Source organism: Eumetopias jubatus, unplaced genomic scaffold (genome assembly GCF_037043125.1).
Source record: "Eumetopias jubatus isolate StellerSeaLion01/CBP00866 unplaced genomic scaffold, mEumJub1_p1.0 scaffold_4, whole genome shotgun sequence".
In the NCBI taxonomy this organism is placed as follows: domain Eukaryota; kingdom Metazoa; phylum Chordata; class Mammalia; order Carnivora; family Otariidae; genus Eumetopias; species Eumetopias jubatus.
The window spans coordinates 143683757-143695648 of record NW_028274810.1 but is presented as its reverse complement, the minus strand read 5'-3'; the positions used below and the strand labels follow the sequence as shown (position 1 = coordinate 143695648).

General features: G+C 48.5%; 1 long non-coding RNA gene across 2 annotated transcripts; it reads right to left on the bottom strand.

The window, feature by feature from the left end:
- Positions 1–1709: 1709 nt before the first annotated feature.
- On the bottom strand, positions 1710–10683 carry LOC114216617 (uncharacterized). 2 transcript variants are annotated; one of them, XR_015768096.1, is made up of 3 exons: positions 10133–10683; positions 8910–9036; positions 1710–5073 (listed from the first exon to the last, which is right to left on the bottom strand). It is a non-coding gene; the product is annotated as an uncharacterized LOC114216617 (long non-coding RNA). The 2 variants fall into 2 exon arrangements; XR_003610809.2 differs by lacking the exons at positions 8910–9036; positions 10133–10683 and adding exons at positions 5562–5894; positions 7140–8153.
- Positions 10684–11892: the final 1209 nt, after the last annotated feature.

The window sequence follows — 11892 nt, the reverse complement described above, 5'->3', positions numbered from 1 at the left end:
TTGCAGACAGATAGATATAAAACAAAGTGTGGGTGTATGTGTATGTATGTGTGTGTACGTGTGTATACAGACATATACTTCCTAGGTCTGCCCAGTAAGAAAGCTAAAACGCAATGACACTCCAATAGCAATGGGCTTCCCTGGCCCCCAGATCTTGGTATCTAAATACCTTCCCCACTAAAAAGAAAGAGGGCACCTTAGGAAAATGGTTGTTTCCAAGGCTGGGGCAGGGCAGTAAAACATAAGAGCCCCCAAAGGCCAAACCTGGGACAATTTAAGCATCAGAATAATTCATGATAGTAATAGATTATTGACTCAAATAAGAATAATTAGTTAAAACTGATTTAAATAAGTAAATGGGGGGAAAGGAAAGCTCTTTCTTACAGTAGAATATTAATAAATGCAGAAGGAAGGATGAAAATTAGAAAGTCAACATTTGGCGGTCATCATGGTAATAACTGGTTCATCAACTGAATCATCCAATCATGCATGAATACTAAAGCTAGTGGACCAAAGTGTCATGAGAAACAGGATATTCACAGGGTCTCAACACACCACTCTGGGAGACACTTATTAATGAGAAAGAAAACTATAGTAACTTTGTATGGACAAAACCGTCAGACACCATCATAATCCCGCTCAAATTTAACATCACCTGATCCCTTCTCTCATATTTCTGCCAAAAATGTATAGCCTGAAGGTAATGAGGAAACACCACATAAACCCAAATTGAGAGACATTCTACAAGCCCCTGCCCTACTCTGCCTCCTCCTATACCACCCACACCCAAGGCCTGGGCAGTAAGAACGCGTGTTCGGATAAACAGCCTTGGGCACCGTCCCATTCGTTTGTCTGTAATAAACTTGTGGATTCATTTCGTCAGCCGAGAGGGAGCTTGCCAGGTGCCGGGCCTCATGAGAGGCCCTGGGGTTACCACACCAAGCAACACCCGACTCGGGCCTTGCGTCCCGGACTGCGAAGGACAAGTCAGCCGTCAGTGGTTGCGTTACTGTCTGCATAGTCCCTGTACTAAGGCAGGGAACGTACACATTTTCTGGTGAACTTTTTGCTAAAAGAGTTAAATTCCTTTCTAAATCTCACTTACCCAGAAAAGCCAACTACTCGGAAGATCTCTGCTCCCAGCCTGCCCCCACCTGGCCCCTGTCGCCAGCCCCAAGCGCGCCAGGCAGCGCTGACGCACTGGGGCGGGGGGGGCGGGGGGGGGTCTGCCCCGCCTCTCCGCCTCACTCTGATTGGCTAATGGTCCCTCCCCTTCTTAGTATTGCTTTCACCTGTTGGGCTTGTTGGGCTCCCAGCCCTCTTCCTGTCTCTGGTTACAAAAAGGTAATTAACAGAGATTAAGAGAAAACAAGTGGTTGGCTAATGATTAAGTAGCCTTTCCCAAGAGCACTGAAGACATTTAAAAAAAAAAAAATTGTACACGGCTCTCTCCCCATTAGGTCACACAGGCCTGTAAACTAGTGAGGGGTTTTAAATCCCTCCAAAGGGAGCAAGAGTGGAAAATGTACAATTTTTAAACCGAAACAACCCTTCTTGCGCCCTAAGAGCGTGATGGGGTTGGAATGTGCCTTCATCCCCAACGACATCCTTCCTAGGGAAAATCGAAGCGAGGTGGAGAGCCACAGCAGAGGCACTAAACACACGGCCAAGGCTTTTATGAGTGTCTCTGGCCTTACATATTAGAGAACAGTGCTCTCTTTGGGTTATTGTTGTCCTGGGGGTTACAGCTGGAAGGGGATGAAAACATAGGGAAGCAAAGCAGACATTGGAATACACTCTGTGAGTTGTTTGAAATCCTTATGTCTATTCATTTCACACAAATAGAATTTTTGTGTTTTTAAATTTAATACTTAAGAGTCTCGACTCCTTAAAAAACAAACATGAGCTGTGGTCTCAACGTCTGTGTCACTGCAAAATTCCTGTGTTGAAATCCTAACCCCCAAGGTGATGGCATTCGGAGGTGGAGCCACAGGAAGTAACTGGTTGGAGAGGGTGGAGCCCTCATGCGCGGGATCAGGGTCCTTATGAAAGAGAGCAGAGAGCTTGCTTGCTCCTTCCGCCTTGAGAAGCAGCGGTGAGAAGACCACCGTGAGAAGACCACCAAGGAAACCAACCCTCAACAGACACCAAATCTGTTGGTGATCTCGGACTTCCAGCTTCCAGAACAGTGAGAAATAAAATTCCGTTGCTTGTTGGCCCCCTAGTCCATGACATTTTGTTACAGCATCCCGAATGGACCAAGACAACCCAGGAACTCCAAAATGTGCAGTAACTGTGAGGACTCACCAGTTAAAGTTGTCTTCCTAAGGCTGGAGGGCAGGAGTTAGTTGCTGAGTGTTGAGTGGCGCTAACCAGCCTCCTAGAAGTCCCCTCTCGGTGTGGCTGTGTGGGTCCCAATGATGAGTTGATTTCAGTCGATCCTCATGAGCATCACCCTCTGGAGGAACGAAGTGACGTCACCACTGCTCCCCAATATGCCAGGTTCACCTGTCTTTCTGGCAGGGAGGATTGTGCTTCGTTGCCCCCTTGAAATAAGGTTTGGCCATTTAACTTGCTTTGGCCAATGAAATGTGAGTGAAAGGGACACATTTCGCTTTTGCATGGGAGCATGCAAACTCTGTCTTCTCTTCCAACAGTGATCTTGGAAGCACGTGTTGATATAGAGGTGCCTTAAGACCAAAGCGCCCTGGAAAAATGAACGAACCCATGGAGAACAGCTACCCTGGAAGATGACCATATCCAGAATAGACTTTTTTGCATGAGTAAGAAATAAACTTCAGTGGCATTAAGCAACTGAGATTTGGGAGGCCTTGTTACTGCAACATAAAATAAACTTGGATCACTATGACATGGTGGAAATGACCCAAATGCCAGTTCTTGTGACAACTCTTGGATGGTCTGGCCTTTTCCACCTCCTGTCTCTTGGAAGCTAGCCGCCACGTAAGAAATGCAGCCTCCCCCGAGACCACCATGCCATGGGAATGTCAGCTACGTGCACAGGCCCTGGAGGACGAGATATTGCCTGAGAAGAGAGGGGCCACGAAGCACTAGATGTGCCAGACATTCGAGCAAAAGGCCCTTTTGGTAGTGGATTCCCCAGTTGCTCCAAATGACACCATGTAGAGCAGAGATAAACCATTCAGCCAAGCCCTCCACAGATTCCTCACCTACAAAATCAGGAGCAAAATAAATGGTTGTTTTAAACCATTCAGTGTCAGGACATTTTGTTTCCTAGCTGTACACCACCAGAATACTGAATAATAAATATTTTACAGTGACCAACAGCTATTCTGTGAATTGCCCTGTATTTAGCATCTAAGTCATGCTGCAGGCTTCTATAGGCTATGAGTTCCAAATCAGATCAACATCGATGTCAAAGTACAGTAGCTCTGAGTCCCCAGCCCCTTGACTGAAGCCCTATAGACCCTGCCATCATCCTTTCTCTGTTCAGTTCTCCCAGTTACTTCAAGGAGGCCCCTCTGTGCCCTCAAACCAGTGTGTATTAGTCGCCATGGGCTATTCAGTGTTACTTCTCCTGTGCTCCAAATACCACTCACTCCTGTCTACTGCCCGACATGCCACCAAAAACTGTCTCACCACCGCTGCTGCCCACTGGTCTTGTCGCAGGTGCTGTCCCTGGGTGTCGTCTCTCCAGTGGCCGCTACACAATGAACAGCCCCCCACCCGCTCCTCTCCTCTACCACGCACAAAACCAGCAGCTCCAGGGCAACTAGTGGGTGCAAAGGAGCCATCAGAAGGAATGCTGCGATCCTTCTCCCAGCTGCCTCGCCAAGAGGCCCTGTTTGAACAATTCACAAGCATCTTGAAAAAAAAATAAGCAACAAACAAACAAAACCTCTATGTGTTGCTACACACAAACCCTTTTTAAGCAAGGTGGAGAGCTAAAAGAATTCTTAAATACACCTTTCATCTTAGACTTTAGCATCTCAGCCTGTGCTGGACAGCAAGATAGAGATGCGGGAAACTGTAAAATCTGGAAGGTATCCATGCCCGATGACAGGAAGCAGCCTCGGAGAAAAGAGGAGAAAAAGAAAATGAACACCGAAGGCAGAGGGGCAGGGAGAAGGAGTGAATGGGGAAGGCATCCAGCCTGGAGCAGGATTCTCTGGCACTCAGGGGCAAGGCTGTAAGTACCCGCTAAATAATGAATGGAACCAGTCAGCTCCCCAAGGAATCCCTGGAGCCTCTATTTCTGAGATCGTTGAATTATTGATGGAAAATATGCGATGTTCTGGCCCGAGCTGACAGCTGGAAGACAAGCCGCCACAATTTAAATTGATTCTGCCCCCAATAAAATGGAGGCCACTTTCTGATTTTCAGAGATGCTCAAGGTCCCCATGGGCAGAGAGGCTGAAGGGGTCCAGGTTTTCCAAGGGTCCGTGACTCTCCCTTAGGTCTGGAAGCAGCAGGAGACCTTGGCCAGAACGATGGGCTTATCCAGTATCCAGTGTTTCTTACGTACGTGTGAGTCCCTGGGGTGAGTCCCCTGATACTTCCTTCACGTCTCTGAGCATTTCTCAACAGTTCCATGCCCTGCTCAGATCTGCTGCATCTGGCTGACTTCCGGTTGCAGCTGGGGCTTGGGTAACAAAGCACCACAACCTGGATGGCTCAAACAACAGAGCTCTATTGTCTCAATTCGGGAGGCTGGAAATCTGAGACTGAGGTGTTAGTAGGGTTGGTTCCCTCTGAGGGAGGTTCTGTTCCAGGCCTTTCACCTTGACAATAGCAGTTTGTTGGCAATCTTTGGTATTTCTTGACATGTACATACATTGTCCCGATCTGCACCTTCATCTTCACATGGCACTCTCCCTGAGTGTGGGTCTATCTCCATGTCCAAATTTCCCCTTCTTGTAAGAACACGGTCATGTTGGACTAGGGCCCACTCCGGGATCATCAAACACTTGACCAAGTTATCCTTATCCAAATAAGGGTCCAGAAGATTCTATTCATTTTGCAGTCGATATCAAATCAACACACTGTACACCTTAACTTTACACAATGTTGTATGCCAATTATATCTCAATAAAGCTGAGGGGGGGGAAGAGGAAGAAAAAAAAAGACCCTATTACCAAATAAGGTCACATTTGCAGGTCCTGGGGGTTAGGACTTCAACATCTTTTGTGGGGGACACAATTCAGCCTATAACCAAGCCCTTTATACCAGACCACGCTTCCTTTTCTCTGCCCTGCCTCCTCGCCCCCATCGATGTAGAAGACTCTGCACTCTACCTATCTCTGGAACTTTCTTCCCTCACCTAGAAAACACACGCCCTGAACTAGGGATCTCTAAGCTCTTCAGCACTAAGAATCAGGACAGGCAGGCAGAAGTCAGGCAGGAAGTATGTGCTATGTAGCGTGATACCTATTTTCCCATGAGGCAGGTTCTTGGGTATAAACTTAGCACACTGCCTAGAGTATGAAAGGTGCTCAGCAGATATTTGCCAACTAAATGGAAGGATCAATGGATCACTGAATGTCATGGAAATGCAACGTTTTCATAAGTTCCATTGTCTTTACCTGATGCGAGACAAGCTTGAGGAGTAGGGTTTCCTACAGGGTGGTTGACTAGATGGACACAGCTGCAGCCCTGGGGGGCCTGAGAGCAGGGACCCCGGCAAGGAGACCACCGCTGAAGGCTCTTCTCAAACAAGTTCTGTCTTCCCGCTTCTCAGATGCTCTTTTCCCAGCTACTGCTCACTCGTTCTCGTGTGGACACACCCACTCTCTCCGGCATTGACTCAGCACGGGAAACTCTAGCGTGTAGCCATGGCCCCATCCCAGGAAGATCTCCCAACAAAGGGGGAAAAACACGGGAAGTGAGGGAAAAGCCGGGGCATGGCATCACCGTGCCTGTTTGCAGAGGGCAGAATTCAAGAGAATGAAAAAGAAATCCCTCAATGATGAAAAAAAAAAAGCGAGATGTTCTTTTTCCCTCTGCAACTTCTCCTGGTTGTCCTCCCACCTTCTAGAAGTAGCGCCCCCTCGCCCCTGCCCAGGGGTAGAGAGGGAGAAGGTGGAATACCCACCGGGAAGACAGAGGCAGAGGGAAAGGAATGGCCCAGAGAACGACTAACAGAGTTCTGGGGAGCTTTTCCTCTTTACCAGAAAAGGGAGGAAATTAGGTTGTACTGGCATTTCCGTAAAAGAGAACTGGAACATTCTAGGCTCTCCCTGCCCCGCAAAGCCCTTGCACAACTGCCTTTCAGACCCTTTGCCTTTCAGAATGGCTTCGCCCAGGGTCCCAGGACCTCCCTCCTGGTTGGATAAGTGCCTCGGGAGCTGGCCGGGGACAGGGTACAGCTTCATTCGGGGAGCAGGTATTGAGGTCACGGGGCAGTGCGGTGCTGGGTATTAGGGAGGCCAAGATGGGAAGGCAGGGTCTCTGCCTGCCGGCGCAGGCTGTAACACAGGAGCTGAGACTTGGAGGATAAAGAGGGGTTCGCCAAGTAGAAAAACAAGGAGGACCTTCCGCCAAAGGGAACGGCATGTGCGAAGGAGCCCTGAATGTTCTGTCGGCCAGAAGCAGTTAAGTATTGCGGCACTGCTCAGCTCAAGGTGGGAAGGGGCAGGAAATGAGCCCAGGCTGAGAGCTTTAGACTGTTGAGGATACAGAAAAGGGAGTCGGTGAGGTTTGTAATCCATGGAGAGCACTCCTCAAGATGATGCAACCGGGAAGAGAAGGAGTCCTTAGAGTTTGAATGTTTGTGTCTGCCCCACCCCACCCCACCCACAAATTCATATGTTGAATCCTCATGCTCAATGTGATGGTATTAGGAGGTCCTTAGGGAATGAGGGTGGAGCCCTCATGAACGGGATTACTGCAAAAGAGACCCCACAGAGCTCTCTCGTTCCTTCCACCAAATAAAGATACATGGAGAAGTCTACAGCCTGGAAGAGGGCCCTCACCTGATCATGCTGGCACCTTGATCTAGGACGTCCAGCTTCCAGAACCGTGAGAAATAAATTCTGCTGTTTATAAGTGACCCCGCGTATGGTATTTTATCATAGCAACCCAGCTGGACTAAGACAGGAGCCAAGAAGAGACTGCAGATCTAGAAGCAGCGCGGTGAGGTGAAGGTCGGGGGTTGGCAGTACCTGGCCACTGGACAAGTTCCTTGATTTCTCTGGGTCTCTCCTTTGAAATGGGCATAATGGCATCTGCACTTCATGGTGTTGTGATGATGAGAAATCGTGCAGGTGCCTGGCTGGGAGGAGGCCCTCCGTGCCCAGAAGCCATGAGCAGCTGTGCAGCCGAGACCTACTTAGTCACGCTGAGGTTGTGCAAATTCAACTATCTGTGCTCCGCATCCCTGCCCCCACCAAAAAAAAAGTGCAAGAGGAAAAAAGGATTTCATTTTACTTATTGTGGTGTTGTAAGGATGGCCACCGACTCTCTGACACTCCTCCCATAGGTAGATGGGTTCCGGGTCCCCTCCCCGCAGTTCAGGCAGGCTCTGTATAGCCACACAATGGAACAGTATTCAGGCTCAAAGGGGTGAAGCACTGACAGATGCTCCCTGTGGATAAACCTTGAAAATCCCATGCGAAGTGAGAGAAGCCAGACATAAAGGGTCTCATGTTCTCTGATTCCACGGACGTGTAATATCCAAAATAGGCAAATCCACAAAGATAGAAAAGCGGGCTGGTGGCTGCCAGGGGCTGGAGGGAGAGGGAAATGGAGAAAACTGCTTGATGGATCCGGACTTCCTTTTGGGGTGATGAAAATGTTGTGGACCTCCACAGAGGTGGTATTGTACATCACCGTAAATATACCAAAAGCCACTGAGGTGGTCACTGTAAACACAGAACTGTTCATCTAAAAATAATTAATTTTATCTTATGTGAATTTCACGTCAATAGAAAAAATAAATGTAGTTGCTTTTGTGGAGTATGACAAAGTATTTATCACAATCTGGGGATCTTTTTCCCCCCCTCATACAGGGCTTCCCAAAACACTTGGCATTTGTCAAAAATGACACATGACGCATGACTGAGTGCAGAATATGAGAATAAGCCATTTTGACAAATTCAGTAGCTTTCTAAGTTTTACCAAAATGCTAAAATGATTTTTATCATATTAATTATTGGGATGTACCCAGAATATTGGGATGTACTTTTATACATTGTATATGTATATGTATATGTATATGTACATTGGGATGTACCCAGAATATTGGAATGTACACAGAATATTGTAAGTACTTTTAAGTATCCTATATGTAGAAAAAAATCCCCTAAATGTGAACACTTGGAATTTGGGGATTCCACCTAAAATCCTGCAGAGAACTGTTCTCTTATTAGGAGCATATGGATTAAAGGAGAACATTTTGAGGAATAGACATCCCACACGCTAACACTCTTGCGGGGAAAGTGGTGAATGCAAGCAGGGAAGGAGGGAAGTTTGCTCCTGGAGCTTGCGTGTTGCATTCAGCATTCTCAGCAGTGCGAAGAAATGATGCATCGGGCGGGAGTCACCGGGAACGCTTTGGCAATGAGCTGGGTGAGTTGAGGGCAATTCGGGGAATGGGAACACCGTGGAGTTCTGAGGCCTGACTCTCATGGTTTTGTGAGGGGTTACAGGCCCAGGAGAGCACCAGGGAGACAAGTGCTGGTGCAAAGCTTTGAGAGGACAGGGCTGCCCTAATTCTAGAGAGCCGATGTCCTTTAAAACCTTGCCCTAGATTCACTCATCAGTCCCTAGAGCATAGGTTAGGGCTCTCAGAGGTGGGACTAAAAGCTTTCTTTGAGGATTGCCTTGGTATTTTGGGGATCACACAACCTATTTCATAAAGGTGGAGGTAAGTGCAAGGATACAGGCTATGGATACAGGAATACCCCAATTCAGGATCAGGGGACCTGACTTACAGTTCTAGTTACGTCACCAACTGTGCAGTGTCAGGCAAGTCACTGAACTTCTCTGCTGACCACTTCCGTCAAGCAAGGGACAGCCACAGAAGTCTTCACCAGCCACCGGTGTCACATCTGTGTCGTTCTAAGAAACACACAGTGAGGTTGTTCAGGTCATCTATAAGCTAGAAGCCTGGGGATGAGTATGTTTTATAAACTATAAAGAGTATGCAAAGATAAGGAATTTTTATTGGAGCTTGAAAACACAGGTACATTTAGTTCTCTCAGTCAACAATCAGGCATGAGGCACCAGATCTTCAGCGAGCTCCATGCTGGGTGCTGAGGATAGAAAGAAATGGGGATAAACCCCTCCTTGGAGGAGTCTGGAACTGAGAAAGCATGACAGCCAAGTGCCGAGACAGCCAAGTGCCGAGACAGCCAAGTGCCGCGACAGCTGGGGGCCATGTTGGGGTTGCAGGTGTGCAGAGCTGGGGGTGGGGGGTGGTCATTCAGTCTGAGTCTCAAAGGAAAATATTCCAGCCAAGGCTCTTTTGGCTTCAAGCAATAGACATCTCTTCAAACTAGTTAAAGTGAAAAAGAAGCTTTTACAGCAAGGATTGAGGAACGTCACGGAACCCTAGCTCAGGAAATGAGTTACATAGCCCTGGGTTATTGAACTGGAACAGGACACCGGAAAGACTAGAGGCCCAGTGGCTCCCCAACCCCCTCTCTCCCCTCCTTCCCCTCCTCTCTCTCTCTCTCTCTCATTTCTCATTCCCTCTGTGTCTCTTCCTTTTTCTCTGTAGATCAGCTTCTTCTGCCTGCTCATCAGCTTGGAAATGACCCCAAAATGGCTGTCACAGGCTTCAAGCCTAGAATCCAGATACACTTCCAATACCATTTTTTGTTGTTGTTGTTCTTTTGCTTTGTCTTTGGGTGTTTTATCACTGCCTGGCCACAACTTACACAGAATTAGTTCAAACGCTAGAAAGAAACAGCAATCTGATTGACCCAGCCGAATTCTTGCATCCAGGACACTGAAGTCAGGAGCCAGCCGGTGGTTAGCTGTTCGGGGCTCAGGGGACCACCTCTAGTCCCATCGGCGGAGCGATACAGCCTTTGGGACTCCCTCTTCCAAGGGCCATGGGCCAGGCAAGTCCCCCGGGAGTGTTGGGTTGGTTTGCTGTGGGATCTGGCGGAGGAGGGACAAGAAGAGAGGTGGAAAGGGAAGGAGGGCATACCTGGCCGGGAAGCAGCACGTGGGAAAGCCCGGAGGTGGGACGTTCCTGGCGGCTGGAGGCTCCCGGAGGGGCTCAGTGAGGGCCGCCTTCGTCCCCAGCTGCTGTCTGCACTAACCACACATAGTGGCCCGGGGGCACCAGCCAGTCAGAACGGGCGACAGCTGTGAACAGCGGGGACGGCAAGAAATGCCTGGAGGTCAAGCCTGCCTTGATGAGAAAACCTCCCCATGTGTGCATGTGGACGGAAGGCTGTGGCCCCCTCCTAGCCTTGCGGGGCCTCACTTCCTCCGCTACCAGACGCACTGCCCCGAGAGGGGGGCGCAGCGTTGGCTCGGTGGGGCTCGGCCAGGGCTGGGTGTCACCCCCGGGTCACCTGTGGAACGCGCAGGGCAGCCGCCCCTTCCGGGGGCTTCCTGGGTCTTACTTGGGGCGCTCGGTCTGCCTGAGGAAGTTCAGAAGCCGCTCTTCCCTTTCTCAGGCTTTCGGAGAAGTAAGAGGAGGAAGCTGAGAGTCGGCGGCCCGCTGGAGGCTGCGGAGGGTTCTGCGCGAGTAAGTACTACAAGCGTGGGAAGTTTCTTGAAAAGGCTTCTCAGCCTCTAGCCCGGGCTGGGGCGAGTCACTGCCATTCTGTGCGTACAGATGACTCATCGGCGCTCCTCTCTGCCTCCGTGGGGGAAGCCAGCTTATCTGCGGCTGTGTGGACGGGGGTGGGGGCGAGGGGACTGGCGGCTGGTACTGACCGAGCATTTCCTCTGTTGCAGACACTGTGCGAGCTGCCGCCGAGACATCGTCGTATTCAATCATCCCAAATTCCCGGTGTCGGCTCTTTCCCGACGCTCGGGCCCCGCAGCCCGCATTCGGACCCACTTACCCATTCCTTACATCCCCAGAGCCCACCTAATGCATAGGAAGATCTGGGGACTGTCAGAAAAAAACATCCAACGCTTGGAAATAAGGCAGATGAGGTGGACGCCTGCCTTTCAATCCTTTCAGTATAAGAGCAGGTCAAAGACCAGCTGAGGATTGTCTAGAATTGTGCTGTCTGACACCATAGCCATTAGCCAGGGGTGGCCATGGAGCTCCTAAAATGTGGCTGGTCTGAATTAAGATGTGCTGTTTAGTTAAAAATCTACATCGGATTTCAAAGACTTAGTTGGAAAAAAAAATGTAACATATTTGATAATCTTATGTTGATTATATGTGAAAGTGATAATATTTTGAAGGTACTGGGTGAAATAAGATACATTATTAAAATTCATTTCACCTCTTGCTTTTTTAGTTCTCTTTTAAAACGTGGCTACTAGAAAATTTAAAGTTACAGTGTGGTTTGCATTATATCTCTATTGGAAACATTGGTCCAGTGCAATGTAGTGCATCTCATTGTTTCCTATTGATCAGAAGTCCCAGACTTAGTGTGAGGTCACTTGCTAATTTGTATATTTTTGTCCAGTAGAGATGCAGGTAATTTCTGTTGACTAGAACAGAAAGCCCCTAAGATTTATGGCCTGTTGGACATTAACCAGTTTTATATCTAACCAAGCAAATGCATCCTAATATTTTATTGTTAATTTGTCTATAAATAGCTTAGCTTTTCGTATGTCCTTTGTGCTGGTCATAATACCTTATTAGTTCCTTCATTATTAATGAGCCTTCAGAGATTTTTTTTTTAAAGATTTTTTATTTATTTATTTGACAGAGAGAGACACAGCGAGAGAGGGAACACAAGCAGGGGGAGTGGGAGAGGGAGAAGCAGGCTTCCC